Source organism: Schistocerca serialis, chromosome 1 (genome assembly GCF_023864345.2).
Source record: "Schistocerca serialis cubense isolate TAMUIC-IGC-003099 chromosome 1, iqSchSeri2.2, whole genome shotgun sequence".
Lineage (NCBI taxonomy): Eukaryota > Metazoa > Arthropoda > Insecta > Orthoptera > Acrididae > Schistocerca > Schistocerca serialis.
The window spans coordinates 961,223,852-961,243,442 of record NC_064638.1 but is presented as its reverse complement, the minus strand read 5'-3'; the positions used below and the strand labels follow the sequence as shown (position 1 = coordinate 961,243,442).

The 19,591-nt window shown below is 36.4% G+C and overlaps 1 protein-coding gene across 5 annotated transcripts in view; it reads right to left on the bottom strand.

Moving 5' to 3' along the window:
- LOC126412840 (polycystic kidney disease protein 1-like 2) overlaps positions 1 to 19,591 on the bottom strand; it is a 126,728-nt gene that overhangs the window by 22,305 nt on the left and 84,832 nt on the right. The window lies entirely within an intron of this gene.

The following is a 19,591-nucleotide window of genomic DNA, read 5'->3' as shown; positions in this document are numbered from 1 at the left end:
ATTATTAGATTAACATTCACAAATTTATGTACATCCTTTTCCTATTACCACTATTGAGCATAGAGATTGGTATGCCAATACTGGTTCCTGCCCTGCTCACACAAATTCTTCTTGTTTGCTTCGATCCTCATGATGTAGGATTATTGGCATGGGCAAAATGATGAACAGAATATGAATGTACGAATAAACTTTGCTCTCCTCATAACTTTCTATAACACTTATTTAATCTATAGTTGGAACACACATTTTTTTTAACAATATTAACTCAGTGGACCTCGTCATGCATCTGCCCACTATCACTTATAGAGACAAAAGGTGAAGATGAAGCAATTGAAGAGTGTATGTCTACTTGTTTTGTTTGTGTGCCAATATTATCTATGGTACAAAATTGATATTATTTTATGTATAAAAAGAAAAGAACGAGAGGAATAAAAATAATAATATGATTCTCTACACTACCCACAACCTCCTGATGCTGTGCCTATTAGCAGCCTACTCCTGCCAAACAGTCCTCCTCTCTGGCCCCACCCATATACTGCTATCCCTTACCCTTCCCTGCCCTCTCCAGACAGCTGCTTTCATTCCACATGACAGTCACATTCTGGTCCAAGCTGCTGGAACTGGCTGTCGTGTGTGAGATGAAATTTCTTTTGTGGATGATTGGTGTATGTTTCTCTTTCTTTTGATAATGAAGGCTGTGGTCAAAAGCTTATGTGTAAATGTCTTTTAAATGTACTTGTCTGCAACTTAACATGTCATTCTTACAGTAACTAGAAATATATATTTTCTTACATTGTTGAAGTTTTACATAAATATGTAATGATCACAACAAAAAATTAGCTAATTAATTCAAAATAAATTTGGGTAACAATCAACTTCTGTACATTACCATTATTAAGTGTAAGTAATGGTGCACAGGGCATTGACTATTTTGTAAAAGTAAAATATTTCAGCTTGAGTATGATATTACCTTCACACTGTCACATTAATGTGTAGTTTTCACAGTAAAATGTAGAAATTTTCATTCTTATGCCTGTTATTTCAAGAGACAGATACTGTGATTTCAGATGATGCAAATTTTTTCTTGATCACACCACTAATAAACTTCAGGTTATTTTTCTCAATAGAGGTAATCCACTTTTTAACTCTGGACAAGTTAAACATTTTACTATTTTTTAAAGCAGAGCACAAGTATCTCTCTCACGTTTAATGTTAAAATGTATCAATAAATAAGCTTTATTTGACATTCAGTGTGTGTAAGTCTAATCTGCTGTTTGAGAGTGAATAACCAGACTATATTTCATCTCTTTGATCACTAACAGACTATGATAATTAACAGTCTCTGTTTCAATGTGTGACTGTCATTTTAATTAGAACAGAGTGTTTCTGTGTGTAACAAATTCACTCATGAGTCTCTATTGAAAAATATAGTGTCAATTTTATTCCTTTTGAGATGTAACAGTCCATTGAAACCCATTTAAAGTATATAAGTCCTGTAATTGGTAGGAACATTTAGGATTAATGTAATTAGGTGACATTGGTCAAGGTCATTTCTTTGAAACTGAGATGAATTTCTGTTAAAACAACTATGAAATTAAATTCTGTTGTATTTAAATAAAAACCAACTGAGAGAATCAGAAATTATTAGAAAATTAAAATGTAACTAGCAAAAATGTTATAAGTGGTGGGTAAACATAGACTCCATGGGTGACTTGGAAACATATACTCTGGTAGGAACATTTTCCAATCCATGTATCTTTTGCACTTTTTAAAAATAGTAAAAGTATTGTTAATATGTCATATTTCGGTATTTTCACGTTTATACAAGATTAAATGGTTAAAGTTCGATAAATGTATTCATTCTATAAGTGCCAGTACAACTGATGATATTTGCAATTATTTTAAGACAACAGTTTTAATTGTAATTTTATTAAAAAACCCTTCATAACAATACTGAGGATTGTTCAGAGTTATTTATAAAGGGGCAGCCATTTTGGCATGAGGAGGGCAGTATTTTATTAGACTCCATGTAAGAAGTATGTAATGACTTAAGGAAGATGTAAGCGTTGTAAACACATTAGTACCATTATGAAATATCTTAAAATAAATTTTCTGAAACTGAATGTAAGTATGTTTTAATCATGGCTTAAAACCCATGTTGTAGTAGACAACATGAACCTGAGGCAGCAGCACAAAATTATATGCTTTGTTAAATAATAAATTTCACACTTTCCTGAAAGACAACATATCTACAGTAGGAAAACAAGTGCTAGAATTGATTAATTTAGTAATGGACTACTGAATATTTATGGTGGACAGCAGGTCTAACAATTTACCTACATTATAGTAATGAAAATAATCAATTATTAATAATATAATGTAAACGAACAAATAAAAAAATCTACTCACCAAGTGGCTGCAGGGGAACACACAATCTAATGGATTTAACTTTCACAAGCTTTTGGACCCTGGGGCTCTTTCTTCTGGTAGAAGAGTTGAAGGGGAAGGAAGAGGGGTGAAGGAAAACTGGTGAAGTTTAGGGAAAGGGAAACAGTTTAGAAAAGTCAGCTGTACCCCTTTGCCTAAATTTCTCCAGTCCCTTTCCTTCACCCTTCTTCCTTCCCCTTCAACTCTTCTGCCAGAAGAAGCAGTTACTGGCTCCAAAGGCTTATGAAAGTTAAAAGGAGATTTTTTTGTCTGTTTACATTTACATTAATTTACCTATATTGTGTCATATGGAACCAGGCCAACAGCACTAATCTAACACAACGAAGGTTTTATGTATTAAGTGAGGGCAAACTCCATTATTGAAGGTTCAAAGATTGACCAGAGTTGTTCTTTGTACACTTTTATATAAGGAAACAATGACTTCCATTTGCTCATAATAATCTATACATTAGCTCATAGTATCCACTGTTGGCCTAATGTCTGCTATGAGAAGTAATGGCACGGATACTATGAGACACTAAAGCAATTCTCAACTGTTGTCCACAACATATACCTACCCATCAGAAATTGCACCAAAGGACATGAATCTCATCTGATAGTGTTCAAAATTTGTTCAATAGGATTTACATCAGTTTACCTGAGGGCAAGACAGACTCATAAGGACCAAGAAGTCTGTGAAGTATTACTCAGACATTTTTGAAGCAACTGAATGGTGCATTGTCTTTCTGAATGTGTAAGAGGCCCACAGGACACGATAGTCAAAGAAATCAATGCATGTAACAGGCCAGTAGTTATGAGAGAATAGCAGACATACAAAGGGCACATTCATCTAATGTAATAAAACACCTCATAAGGGTACCTAGACCATTTGCCAAAGTTTGGCCTACTGACAAGGGGGTAAACTATCTCATATGGTTTACAGTGTAATCATACTCTTCCTTTGATTTCTATCAATATATTCATGACCAATCAGTGACCTATCCCCCATTTTGAATAAGCAATGTTACTATCTTCAGCTGATGATAATATCTGTGTTATATGGTGAGTAATAGAACAAGGGTGATGGGTTCCCTACCCACAAGAAGAAGGTGGTTGGGTGTGGTATGGATGCTCATCAATTATCTTTCTGCAATATTAAAATTGCAAGTGATTTACTGTACTGGGAATACCATATTTATTGTACAATCTGTGATGAAAAACAGTGATCTCTTTTATCAACACATTCTTGGTTATGGCAGTTTTTTCTGGCTTTCATGATGTCAGAGTAGGTTTCTAGGTTTTGTGAAGTACTCATAACCTCAATCAAATGTGCTGATATTGTGTGGTTCATCAATCCCATCTTTGGTTGTTAAACTTAAAGTTAGTACAAGTCTCTCAGATATGATATTCACATTGTACACACAAAAGTCAGTTTGCTGTGTGACAAAAGTAGTCCCTCTCCAGCAAAGGTACCTGTAATCAAGTTTCTTATGAGTGTACTGTGACCATATTGGAGGCTCTGGTGACTAGAAAAAGAATGTGTGCTTCTGTGTGCTCTGAAGAAGAATAGATTATTTTGGAGCTCTGCTATTAACACTCAATTCAAGGAGATGGGACTCTCAACTGTTCAACGCTATTTGAGTGACAGTCACTAATTTCACTGTTGTTATTTTTGTGGGAATATCACTGAGAAAGAAACGTTTATGTAGGAGAATATGGTTCACAACAGAAGAATATTAATCTCACTTTGTATTGTTTAGATTTTTAAAATTATTTTAGCACTAGAAAGTACTTTTCTGGTACAGGCTAACCTTAAGACATCTTGATTCAAATTAAATGATCATGTTTCAGGAAATTGTGCCATATTTCACCTTGTAACTTGCTTGTAGTAACCACTGATGGAAATTTTACAAACTTTGTCACACAGTGACCATTGGACAACACTTCGTGACCATGCAGCATTATGGAGTGAAGACATGTTCCAAGAGCATAAAAAAATATACTTCTTCCACAGCAAGCCAAAAGGCCCATGTTCAGTTCCAGTCACTGCTAAGATTTTGAATAAAAATCTTATAATATTCTGTGAACATAAGTCCACAGTTGCTACATATTTTTTTCAAATGAGTACACAGCTATCTCTGTTTATTCTAAGTACAGTTGAATAATTTTGGTCTTAAGCTATTTGTACAATTTTTAAAAAAGACTTTTGTAAATGCAACTATAGATTTTGGGTTTTTCTTTTGAGTGGTGTGGCACCTCATGAATTCCTCTCTTGTGACAGCCTTTTCAATAAAGAGCAGCACATACAACCTACACCATAAATTATTTGCCAGATTATTCAAATCTTTGTCTTCCTGTACAGTTTTTACCCTCTATAAAGCCCTCTAGTACGATGAAAGTTATTCCCTGCTTTCATAACAGTTGTCCTATCACCCTGTCTCTTCTTCTTGTAAGTGTTTTCCACATACAGTAATCCTTTCCTCACTGATTTCACAGAGCACCTTCCTCTTCCTTATCTTATTGGTCCATCTTATCTTCAACATTCTTCTGCAGCACAAATCTTGAAATTTTTGATTGCCTTCTACTCTGATTTTCCCACAATCCATGTTGTATTACCATACAATGCTGTGCTCCAATTGTATATTCTCAGAAATTTCTTCGTAAAATTAAGGCTTTTATGTTTATTCAGTCCTTCTAATCCTACGTGTATAGATTATATACAAGGATATTGGACATGGTTAAGTCTGTAAAAGATAAAGTACAGTTTGTATTGTATTCCTAAGGACTAGATATTTAAGTAACTTAGCAAAGAATCATATACACAACAAACATTAGAGACAGCATACAAAGAAGAATATTCATAATGTATCTTTATTTTTGTTGTTTGTTTTCTAGGTACTCTGTCAGACTGTAAAAACAATGCTCAATTAAACATGCCTTTAGTTCAGCCTTAAAACGTCTGAGTTTTCTTACTGATTTAATATGGTTAGGCAAATTATCGTAAATTTTTATCCCAGTTTGTAGAGTGCCTTTTTGGCACAATGATGTTCTCACCTGTTTCATATGAAGATCAGATTTTTGTCTTGTATTGTATGCATGTATATCTCCTTTTTTTTATAAGATGTCTGGGTGTCTATCAATATATTGCTTCATTAAAACTGACATTTTGTAGATAAAATGCAAGAAGAGGAAGAACTGATAATTTTGTGAATATGGATCTGCATGATTTCCTTCTGTTTAACCCTTCAATAATTCTTAATATTCTCTTTTGCATCCTGAAAAGTTTAATATTTGTTGTTGCATTGATCCAGAAGATTATGCCATATTTAATTACAGAATGCACATAGGAGTAGTATAAATTTAACAAGTTAGCTTTGCTGCAACAAGTTTGTAAGATCCTTATCATGTATTAGGTTTTGCTTAGTTTTCTTTGCAAATATTCAATGTGTGCCTCCCATTTGGTTTTGTTCTGGAGCCAGAGTACCTGAAATTTCGTGCTGTCAACACTTTCAAGAACTCTGTCCCTTAGTTATATTTGTATGTTTCGGTGGTTCCTTCCTTTTAGATTATAGAAGTTCAGTGCTACTGTCTTTTGTTTGTTTACAATTAGCTTGTCACAGGTGAACCACTGCTATACACTGTTTATTGTTTGGATTGCAAAGTCTTTTCATTTTTCTTCCGCTTTCCAACTAATAATGAGGCTTGTATCATCCGCAAACTTTAGGGTAGTCTGGCAATTCTTCTTGAACATAAGATAATTGACGTAGAGGAGAAACAGAATCGGTCCTAATACTGATCCTTGAGGGAGGCTGTGTTTCACATTTTCACATCCTGAATAGTAGTAGCTGATTTTGTTATGGTCAGTATACTGTACTTGAACCACATGTTTGCGACCACATAGGTATGTCCTGAGCCACTCATTGGATACACCTCTAACTCCTAACTGGTCAAGCTTCTGCAGTAGGGAATTACAGTCGAAAGCTTTGGACAAATCAAGACTTATGCCCATCACAAACTCACTCACATCCAGTTTAGCACAGATTTCATTAAGAAATTCAAATATTGCACTCTCAGTTGAATAGCCTTTCCTTAAACCATGCTATGTGGGAGAGGGAATTTTATGTTTATTTAGGAAATCAGACAATTTCATATAAAAAGAATTCTAAAATTTTTGAAAATGCTGGCAGTAGGGCTATTGGTCTGTAATTTGAAACACCTACTGGATTTCCTTTCTTGAGCAGTGGTTTCAGTTTTGCTATTTTTAAGCATGAAAGGAAGGTTCCTAATGCCAGTGACTGTTGCATAAGTGTGCCAAGGCTTCAGCTAAGGCAAGACAGCATTTTATAATGATCACATCTGGTATTCCATCAATTCCAAGTGAGTACTCTATTTTCAACATATTTATAACTGATAAAATTTCTTCAGTATTTGTAGGTGAAAGGAACAACGATGTAGACACATTTCTCATGCTATTGGATGATGGAGGTGATATTTTGTTGTGTTCTTCCAGTCCACTCTCCAGCTGTTCACTTATGTTTGCAAAATAATTGTTGAAGGTCTCTGCAATTTTTGTTGGGCAAGAAATCATTTATCCTTCATAACATAAGTTTATATTGTTTGGTTTCACTTGTTGTTTGATTTTTTATAACTTCCCATATAGATTTAGATTGGTTTTTTGAATTTTCAATGTATTTGTCATTTGCCATTGTTTTAGGTTTCCTTACGAAATTTTTGAGGATCCTCTTGTAATTCTTCAGGTACAAATGAAATTCATGTGGCATGTTCTGTGTCTTTGCTATATTGTGTGATCTTCTTTTCTCAGCACAAGTGATTCTAAAACCTTTTGTAATTCATTTCTTCTTTTTGAAGTTAGGCTGACATTTTTTTAAAATGGAAATGCAACTTCAAAGTATGACCTGAAAATTTCCATGAATTTTTCAAACTTTTTGTTGGTATTTTCACCAGTTAGTTGGTAGAATTCTCTTGGCCAACAATGCCCTTTCTTCCAGTGCTAGTCTGTTTTTATGTCCAACTTGTTCTGTCCATCATAGCTTGTTTTGCTATCTAAGTAGCAAAATTACTTAACTTCATCTGCTTAGTGATCCGAAATTCTGATGTTATGTTTCTCACTGTTCTCATTTCTGCTACTTCACATTACTTTTATCTTTATTTGACTTGCTCTCAGTCCATATCCTGTTCTCACTAAACTGGTGGCATCGATAAGTCACTTCGGGCACGTAAAGCATGATCTTTGAACTCTAACTTCTCTGACGATCTGCCATGTTAATGTTCCAGGCAGCCTTTGTACCTTGTACAGTGTACACTTGTACCTTTCTTTGTGCTGAAATGTATGTATGTATAGACATTTATGGGAACAGTTCATTATGTATACAGTTATTCAAATTTCCCCGTTTCCCATAAACTGTTCATTCCATTCAACACATCCTTTAATTCTTCTTCACTTTCACTGAGTTACCAATGTCATCAGAATTCATGTAATTGATATCCTTCACCTTGAATTTTAAGCCTACTCTTCAACCTTTCTTTTATTTATGTCGTTGCTTCTTTGATGTATAAATTAAACAGTAGGGGCATTATACTACATCCTTATCTAAATCCCGTTTTAATCCAAGCATTTCATTCTTGGTCTTCCAGTCGTATTGCTACCGCTGGGTTCTTGTACATATTGTATATCACCCATCTTTTCCTATAGGTTACCCCTATTTTTCTCAGAATTTTGAACATATGATATGAATGTGTCTTTATTTCTCTTCAGTGTTGCTTTCATTATCAACCACAATGTCAGTACTGTCTCTCTGTTACCTTTAACTTTCCTAACAAATAACTGATTGTCATTGAACAGATGCTCAATTTTCTTCTCCATTCATTTGTATGTTATTATTATCGGAAAATTGGATGCATGATCCATTAAGCTGATTGTGTGATAAACTTGCTATCTTTGAAATTGTATGGATGATGTTTTCCAGAAAATCTGATGATATATCACCAATCTCATACGTTCTACACACAGACGTGAGTCATCTTTTCTGCCATTACTCCAATGATTTTAGAAATTCTGATGGAGTACTATCTATACCTTCTTTCTTATTTGATCTTAAATTGTCCAGTGATTGTTAATCTTATTTACATAAATGAATGAAGTGGCTGTACCTGGATCTTCTAGCAACTGGCCATCAACTTTTATGTCAATTCCAAGATGCATTAATCTATTACACAAAAAACGAAAGCAAGACAGCCTTGCGAGGCTTCCGTAACATATTACCAAAACTATTTCAAAGAGACAAAGACGGAACATGGCGATGAGTAGAGAAGCAGTAGTGAGGGGCTCTGGGAAAAATGTGTATTTCACCGATATAAAATGTATTCTATGCAGTGAAAGTCTTCTAAATGGATTAAGACTATGTTCAGCGAGTCAAAAATGAATTCATACAAAATGTGCCAAACGCTTCGTCGCAGTAAACATGAAAAGTGACAAGGGGGAAATTAGGTACTGTTGTTTTCAGCCGACGTGTTTATCAAAACAAGACAACGCACAGGAAGGAAACACTGGCTATACACAAGAATGGGACGTACTTCAAAAGGTAAGCACAATTTGTGACTGTGGAGTAATCAGTCGTTGTTTACGATCAATGTGTTTATTAAAACAAGCAAATATGCAGGAAGAAAACGCCGTACAAACTCTAGATCAGGATCTACTGCAAGCAACAAACAACCTAGAAAAATCAATCTGGGAACTAAAACAAAAACAAAAAGTGGAAAATGAGTCATTTGCTAGTCCTATAATAAGCTGGCGTGTGAAACAAGGGGTAAATTGGGATCGTAAACAAAAACAAAAAGTGGCATAAAATAACCTGGCGTGTGAAACAGTGCAATAATCATTACGATCTGAAAACTACGAATAAAGTTGAGCTTCCTGACACCAGTGAAGACTCGATCAAACAGGAACTAAAATTAAAGATCATATGTATGAGACAAGAGAGAATAATATAAATAAATATGACCTGCCGGACAGTAGTGAAGATATGAACAAACAGAGAAACAAGAGAAAGGAACATACATCTAAGACAAGTGGCAGAAATAAAAAGAGTGACGTATACATATGCTTCTCAGACAGCGACGGAAGAGGCTTAGTAGAAAAAATGGCCAATATGCAAAACAAATTAAAAGTAAGCGGACTCACCAAGCCAGGTGCGCCATTAAGCGAAGTGTTGAAATCTTGGGAAACATCAGTAACAAAAGGTGCAAAATGTGTCATTACAGGTGGAGGAAACGACATTTATAGAAACGAAAGTATCAATGCAAGGAGAGTAGTGAGGGAAACTCTAGGGAAAGCTACTCATTCTGAAGTGTATGTGCTAAGCATTCCTCAAAGACACAACTTCATGGTCGAGTCCTGCGTAAATAAAGAAATTTCCAGAACAGATAAGATATTTAGGAAGATATGTAGCAGCTTCCCAAATGTGACTTTCATAAGTGCAACAGGCTCACAAAGAGAGCATTTCACAAGGCATGGTTTACACAGAACAACCGTGGAAAAACTATTCTGTGCAAAGAAATTTTGGAAAAATTTGACAAACTACAAGGGCAGACACAGACACCCATAATACTACCAATGAAGGAAGAGGCAGGAAAGTCTCCACTGTGTCATATAAAAGAAAAAGAAACAGCCTCATCACCAACAGAAGCAGACCCACAAACCGCACCATGCCCGATAGAGGAAAAAGAAGCAACGTTATCACCAACAGAAGAGGACCCACCACCCCCACCCCCAAAAGAGGAACAGATAACGCAAACAACAGGAAAAGAAGTAAGGTCATCAGAGACGAGACAGATAAGATATGGGAGGGGAGAAAGAAAAAAGAAACCTATCAGGGACCAGGACTTCCTATATAACAAAGCCGGAAACCAGCCAACATACAAGAGGCTGTCATCGAGGGAAACTCACGATTTTCACTGGCCCAAGACCAGCAATGCCACAACATAGCAGACAATCTGAGAAGCACACCGGTACTAGAGTGTCAAAACCAAATGTACCCGGAGACGACAAAACCAGGAGAAAACGAAGGGAGAAAAAACATGAAGATAATGTTATGGAATGTAGAAGGATTGAAAAACGCAGCATGCACAGCTCCAACAGACTTTCTCGAAGGTTATGACGTAGCAATATTCACAGAAACTTTTCTCACAGATCATTGGCAACACCCGAAATTCTAAGGCATAAATATGCCGGCAAAGCAAGGAGAAAGGGGGCGACCCCAAGGGGGAATAACAGTCCTACTGAAACTGTGGATAACACCAATTATAGTGACAACAGAACTAAATAACTTCATTCTAATAGAAGTAAAACACATCACAATATTAGCAACCTACTTCCAGCCAAGCGAATCGGCCATAGACATAACTGATGAACTGGGCCAACAAATAAGACGGAGCAAGAAAGACATCCCTTTACTTATCGCAGGGGATCTAAACTGTCGGTTGGATGTACAGAATCACAAAACAAAATTAGTAATCGAATCACTACAAGAAGAAGGCCTCATCCTGCTAAACGACACAAACGTCCCTACGTACTTCTGCCATAATGGCAGAAGTGCTATTGATATCGCCCTCATAAGAGGAAACATAAAAGGGGACATAAGCCCTCTCTGGAATGCAAACCACACGCCTATAAGGAAACACATCCTGATGAACATAGCCATACAAAATGACTGGAAGGCAAGAGAGAACCAAGAGAAGAGACCGCTCTCAAGGAGACTGGATCCAAGGAAAGTGGAAGAATACCACGAGCAGATAGAACAAATTGAGTCCTTAATCGACAACTCAAATGTAGAGGAGGCAGCGCTTGAACAGGAGAAAATCTTAAAACAAGCAACTACCCCCAGGAATGTGAGAAGAGCTTAACCGTGGTTCGATCAAGAGTGTTATCAGCAAAGAAAAGAAGTACTCCAAGCTTTACACCAACTAAAAACGGACACAGATAATCACTTACTACTACAAACATATGCTGAGAAAAGAAGATCCTACAAAACACTAACAAGGGAGAAAAGAATGGCACACAGGGAAGAAGAGGGAAGAAGACTAGCTGAAGAAGCGAGGAGAGACCCATTCATTGCAATCCGCCCCCGAAAGCAGGCACAGTCACACTATATAAGCATGGAAGAATGGACGAGACATTTCAAAGGCATTCTTAACAAAGATGGTAGAGAAGGAGCACAGGTGGTAAGTCAAGAGCTCACACTGCAAGAAATGCCAGCCTGGTCCCCACTCACTCCAAATGAGGTCCGAAACATCATTGAATCAACAAAAAGGAAAAAAGCAGCAGGACCGGACATGCTGTACAACGAATACCTTAAGGACCCAGCCCATCTGCTAGAACCAACCTGGACAAAACTTTATAACAAATGCATTGAAACAGCAAAAATCCCAGGCCAGTGGAGAAATTCAATAGTAATGGTAATGTACAAAGGGAAGGGCGACCCAAAGGACACAAAAAAATACAGAGGAATAGCCTTGGAAAACAACCCTTTTAAGGTATTCAAAAAACTAATCACAGGAAGAATAAGAAACGCTTTGGAATACCACCTCCCAGAATCTCAGTTCGGGTTCAGGGAAAAAAGATCCACTATCACTGCAGTGGAGCTGCTTTTAAAAAACATATGGGAAACCATCGATAAGAAGCAAAAATATTATGCTGTATTCATAAACTTCACAAAGGCCTTCGACCTCCTCAATCGATCATTAGTAAAAAGGATGCTCAACGAAACCCTGGGAAGAGACAGCATCTGGACGAGGGTCATAAGCTCCATAAATGAATGGAACGAGATAAGGATCTCGGACAATCTCTACCTGTCTGAACCAATAAGCCAAACAAACGGAGTACTCCAAGGAGACCCACTAAGCCTGCTCCTGTTCATTCTGGCAGCAAAGGACATTATGGAAATTGCTCAAGACGAAGATGTCGAAGCATATGCCTATGCGGGCGACATTGTAATAGGCTCAAAAAACTTAAAGAAACTACAGGAGACTATAGAAGACGTGGAAAAATGGTGCACAAAACACAAGTTTGTAATCAACACCGACAAGACGGAAATGATGGTATTCAGACCAGGCGAGCAAATCCCAAAAACGACAAGAATTGCACTACAAGGAAAGCAAATATCTATCACAAAAGATTACAAATATCTAGGTATAACATCCCAGTCGTCTGCAAAGTGCTTCACCAAACACACAACAGAGAAAGTCACACAAGCCATCAGAGCGATAAACGAAATAATTTCCATCAGAACACTAAATCTAGACACAGCTATGGCACTCTTCAAATCAAAAATAATACCGATACTGGCTTATGGGATAGAAATCATATGGATACATCTAAATGAAAAGAACTTAGAAACATTGGAAAGAGTAAAAGCAACCTATATCAAAAGAGCATTAGGGGTAGCAAAAACCACAAGATCAAGATTAGTCTACCTTCTCGCCCGAGAATCTTTCCTCATAGAGGATCTGAGGACAAGGTTCTTACTTCCCAACACATCAGCACTGGAGAACCTACTAAGATCACTACTCAAGAAAAGAGAGGAAGTACCAACGGAATTCTATGGATCCGGGGCCATGATCGACCACATTCGGACAGCAGCAAATTTTGAGATGAGACACGTAATTACAAGACTCGCAGTACACGGATTCCACCATGAAATTTGTGCAAATACAACGTACCACGAACCGTCAAACTGTTGCAAGTGTACACTATGTGGACAGTCTTGTGAGAGATACCATATAGAAACATGCAACAAGAGGACCAGATCAATTAGAGACTATGCAATAAATGGTTCAAATGATAATCTGTTATAATACCTGCACTGAATGTAATCTACTACTAAGAATTATGCAGACACTCAATACATCCTTGTAATTCACTCTCAAATGATTGTAATCTAATGTATAACTACAATGGCTATTTTGCTGCAATAAATCATTTATTAAATTGTCCAGAGCTCTTTTAAATTCTGACTCTAATACTGGATCCCATATCTGTTCCCTATGAACTCCTGTTTCTGCTTTTGTCACATCATCAGACAAATCCTCCCTATCATAGGCACCTTGACTATACTCCATCTGCCTATGTGCCCTCTCCTCTGCAATTAACAGTGGAATTCCCATTGCTCTCTTAATGTGACCACCTTGATTTTAATTTCACTGAAGGTTGTTTTGACTTTTCTGTATTCTAAGTAAGTTCTTCCAACAATTATTTCTTTTTTGATTTCCTGACACTTCTCATGCAACCTTTGCAGCACTTCATATTTATTTCATTTCTTGGTGATCTGTATTTCTGTAGTCCTGAATTTCCCTTAGCATTTTTGTATTTCGTTCTTTCATTGATCAGCTGAAATATTTCTTGTGTTACCTATGACTTCTTCACAGTTTCCTTCCTAGTATGAGTGTTTTTCTTTACAACTTCTGTGACTACCCTTTTTTAGAAATGTACATTACTCTTCAACTGAACTGCCTACTCAGCTATTTATTATTACAGTATCTACAGACTTAGAGAACTTTAAATGTCTCTTTTCATTGCTTAATAAATCCATATCTCACTTCTTTGTGCACTCATGGTTCCTGACTAATCTCTTGAACATCAGGCTAATATTCATCGTTACTCAATTGTGATCTGAGTGTCTATCTGCTCCTGGGTATACCTCACAATCCAATATCTGATTTTGGAATCTCTGCCTGATCACAATGTAAACTAAGTGGAATATTCCTTTATCTCTCACCTTTTCCAGGTACACCCTCTCCTCTTGTGATACTCAAATAAAGTATTTGCTATTATAACTGAAATCTATTGCAGAACTGAATTAATCTTTCTCTTCTCTCGTTCTTAGTACCATCCCATATTCTCTTGTAACCCTTTCTTCCAGTCCTTCCCCTACATCCGCATTTCAGCTTCACAGCACTATTAGACTATTAGATTTTCATCTCCCTGAAATTTTTTTACTGTTGGTTTAAGGTTTTATGTAGCTGCTAGCTCACTTCCTCTGGTTAAAGCTGAGTCAAAACACTTCATGAGGTCTGTCATCTGCTTTAATATCTGACACATTTTCCTTTTTTATCTGGTCAGTGTTGTTGATTCTCTTCAAGTAGAGATCTTGCTAATCAGTGCCTGTGAAATACCAAGTGTAACTGAGGAAAGGCTTGATTTCTTCACATTCTGCAGCTGTTATTGGAGCAAAAGAAGATAATTGCTACTCATATCACGAATAAGCATGTGCACTACTTTCCTTTTACAAATGTATATTTCCTACAATGGGTGTACAGATCATTAGAGTGACTCATGAATTAGAGTAGAACACAACTTTTCATACTACACATGCCTCAAAGGCTCAACATGACATTCAAGACTGCAATATATTTCATTTGTCATGAAACAGTCTTATTCTTTGTTTTAATTAATCAAGAGTGTGGTTGCTCTTTGGTGGTCAAGCCACCACCAAGCCACAACGTCAAAATGTTAAAGGCAAAGCAGATGAAGCCATTTACTTGTCAGCACACCTTGCTGTTTCCTTGTATTCTGCACCTCCTGTTTTACCCTCAAGCAGGCATGCCGATTTTTGTAACACAAGCAGGTGCATTGGGTACACATGTAGTCAAAAGCTGTCATTATGCTATCAAGGGAAATATGTATGAGCTAAATCACAGTTTAATTGTACTGCATTTAAACAACAATACAAGAAAATTATATTACATCACTAATTTACTATTTGTTTGAACAAATAAGAAACTTTCATATCATTCTGTTGCCACAGCTGACATATCAATCTATTCCAACACTTTATAAAGCACGTACTGAACGAAAACACCCTTTCATTGCAATATAAAAGGAAAAAGGCTTTATATATTGAAGTATGTTATCACAAAATTCCTTCCATCTACATGGTGATTGTCTTGTGCATTATTGGGGAATGCTTCGCTCTTCTCACAGGTATATACTGTTTTTACATGTCCTTTGCAAACAAAGCTGTGGCATGAGTTGCACCTTATGGTAGTAGATGTATTTCTTGCTCGTCCACATGTCACACACCGGTTATGCCTTATGGTAGTAGATGTGTTTCTTGCTCATCCACATGTCACACACTGGCCTCTTTTCTTGGTGGCAGCCTACGCAGTTCTTTCAACATGCTGATCTTCGTATTTCACGAGGAAAGTTGCAATGTCAGCAGGAACTGAAGGAATATTAGCTCTTTCCACTAGTTGAGGCTTCATAAGAGGTAGTGCTAAATCTTTCAAGAAAATTCTTCTCTTCTTTTTTGGATCTGCCTCATTTGCATGAAAAATTATTTGAGCATTGGTTCCTGCTATATACATTAGAGCATACAACACAAGCAATGGCCATCCTCTTGTCCTATGTGCGATGGAATATACACCTCCCAGTTGATCGACTGTATTGACTCCTCCCTTTGTTATATTGTAATCCAAAGCTATCTCTGGTCTATCTGTAACTTCATCAATGGTTCCAAAATCATGCACAGTTGAAAGTAATATGACTACTTTGTTTTGTTTCGACACATACAAAACTAACATTACGGTATATCACGCCGAAAAGGAAATAAAGAAGAATGGATAGCTGTACATTTCCCAGGTAAAAGTTCTTGTGGGGTCATGAGCTTGTTTTTCCTCGATGTGCCAATGCATGTTAGTCACTTTTTCAATAGGGAGTTGGCTAAGGAATAGCTAGCGTATCAATTATCCATTGTAACGTTTCTTCCTGAGCCTTCACTGTGAGTAACTAGCCGTCCTACAATATCACAGGGAGCATTAGAAACACTGTATGGTCCTTTAGGTAGTTTTCCACAATATACTTCAATAGTACTAATGAAAGATGTTTTAGCATCTGCTAAAACAAAATCTTTATTCTGCACTTCGCTGTTTTGTTCAGGATATACTGAACAAAAGAACAGCGACTCTGGAACGCTTGAAACTTTTTGTCTACTGTCGAAAATTGTCCTACACTATTAGCATTCTTACAGTCCATCACAAAGGCATCCAAAATATTTGCCTTATTTCAGCAAGTTTATCAGTTACTCTTCTTTCTTGCCTTGTACTCTTGTCATCAGAACGGATACATTGTAAAAGGAACAGAAATCTTCTGTGGCCTATCACAGCTCTCAGAATATCCATACCAGTACCATCTGCTGTCCACAGTTCAATGACATTTGTGTGGTTTGCTTTCTTAGCCTAGTGAGATACAGGAACTCCAACAGTGGTATTTCCTTAGTGTCCCTTTCTCTCGATTACTGTACACATTTTTTCTTAGACTAAATATATTTTTCATGTATTTTTCAGTTTCAACGATCAATGCCAGGCTAAGTATTGTCCATAAAGCCCCTGCTTCACTTGTGACCCCTCTGGTACTATATGTAGGCCCAGGGAATATCTTCAGAATATTCTTTTTTTTCTGTTTTTGAAGTCACATTAGGGCATATTTTATTCCATTTACATGTTTTGTCCCGCCCAATTAAAATGCCACCAGTGGAAAGTAACTCTTTGCAGTCATCATCTGAGATGTAGACTTTATCAGAATATGAATCGTGATCACTTCTTGTGATAAATTTTCTTCTTCTTCTTCAGAGTCAACATAGTTTTCGTTGCCTGGTAGAGTGTTGACTTTGGATCCTCATTGAGTAACCAACAAAGCTTGTCTATTAGCTTTGATGTTGCCCTGCACAGTGACATACCAACTTGTTTTCATGTTATCTTTTGATTTGATTAAATAGGAGTGAAATAAACCTGAGGGAAAAATTACTTACATGACTGGGTGTGTGCCGTATTTTGTACATTAAGATGACACACTCGCAGTTTATTTTAAATTACGGTAGCTCACATGAATCTAAGACAACACCACTCCTCACTGTGCTAGCCGAAACAATAATGCAAGAATAGGTAGGGACTTGCTATTGTAAGACAACAATTGAACTGTGCACGACAATGTTATTTGCGGTTGGCACGCTTTATACACAGGCATGCCCAGTTGAGGGTTAATGGCTGCACATATGGAAACAAACACCTGTGCACAGTAATCATCTGTGACTTACTCCCTGCTTAATATTATTCTACCATAATCATCTATCCCTGTATTACACAAGAAATGTAAAATGTTGTTTGCCAAAAAGGCATGTAATACTTCATATTCCCCCTCTTAAAGGAAGAATGTTGGGACCTCTCAACCTTTTTTCCTTTTCTTTAAAAAACTCATTAAAATACAACTATAAACAACCTTATTACTTAAAAACATTGGATATGATCTCTTTTCTTAAAAGGAATGAAACTTCATTTTTAATAACAAGTCTTTTCTGTTTTGTTGTTTCATTTCTGGAAAATTGCGCTAAACAGTGTTAGTCTATTTTGTGTATCTCAATATTATTTACATTACATCCTGTGGGATGCAAGAAGCTGCCGTGTAATGACCAGTCTTTTATATAGCAAGACCTCACTTAATATATATGCATAGCATGATTCAAATTAAATGAACTTCTTCAACTTACTTGTGGTTTATGTATTTATTTCTTTAACCATGCATTGTCTTCAAGCCAGTATGCCTTGGAGTTTCTTGTTTACTTCTTGTATATGTACATAGTTAGTTACTTTTTACTTTTCCTCACACTGTTATTACTTGTGGGTTTTCTTGTCAGGTATATGTCAATTATTTGGTCTCTAGAGTCAAATCTCAGTACAGGCACTAGTCAACATGCCTGGAACATTCCTGCTCCAACCATTTTCGTCTCTACCATCAGGTGAGTCTATTCAATTATAGAACTAATTTGGAGAAAACTTACATATCATGACCACCAGTCATTAGACAGCTTCATACTTCTGTATATGCAGTACTTACCCTCCTTCTGAGGGCAGATAGTGTTTCAAACCTCTGTACCATTTTAAATGTGAGTTCACCCTTATTTCCCTAAAAAAAAAGTACAGGTCTTTCCTTCAATGGATTCAGCTGACCAAGATATAGAAATTCTCTTCTATGTGTCTGTCTAACCTTACCTCTCTCCCATGGATTCACCTGACCAAGGTATGGGCCATTCCTCCTACAGGTCCACCTATCCTTTCCCTCTTCTACATCTCAGCTGCTATTTGAGTATGATCCATCTTACTTTTATCTGTAAACACAGTTACTAGCACTCTTTTCCTATCTTTTCTCACTCTAAACAATAAGTTTCTCCCATAATTACTTTCTGTTGACAATACCTGATTGAGGTCTATTTAAATATCTTAAATCTTCTCTTCAAACTTCTTTTTTTCTTTTTTATAACACATATAAATCACTACATACACATACTTCTCATGCTTATGTATCTTGGTTCTGCTTACTAATCCATGTGGCTTATCCTTTACTTTCATGTAATTACTACATTTAGACAATAAGAAAGATTTCATTCCAGGTACTTCTTGTGAATGCACTAGGATAATGTTAACACTTCATCTCCTGTTACTTACTCATTGACCTTCTCCTTGTTGAGTACTAGTTATCAAACCTCCTTGTCCTCTCGTTAACTCTTAAGATCTTGCTTCGTATTTGGTTATGCATGTTACCACAGCCTCAGTTTATCTTGCCTTCCATCTCCTACCTGGATTCTTCTCCCCTACACTGTGTAGTGTGAGTAACATGTTTTGCCTATTAAACCCTTAAAAAATCCTGTTAGTCTGTTCAATTAATCAATCAATCAATCTGTCTCTTTATTCGTCCATTAACAATATATATTGTATGGAAGTAGTCAATTACAATATAGTTTCTTATCTTTAATTTGTTTTTGAACTTGGATAATAAATATAAATATTTTATATCAGTATATATAAATAATATTGCTTTTCCATATTCAGATATTCTTCAATGCTATAGAAACTGTTAGTAAAAATTTTTTAAGATCTACCTTGAACTTATGAAATTCTTTAATTTTTTTTAATTGTAGAAGGCAATGCACTAAAAAGTATTTTAGGCTGTTAGTTTACACTTTTTTGGTAGAGTGCTCCTTTGTGAGTGTCTCCATGAAAGTCATCCCTGTTCCCTGTTTCATGGTTATGAACCTGATTATTTAATGTTGAAAATTCCTGGTGAGTTTTCAGAAAGCATACACATTCATAGATGTAT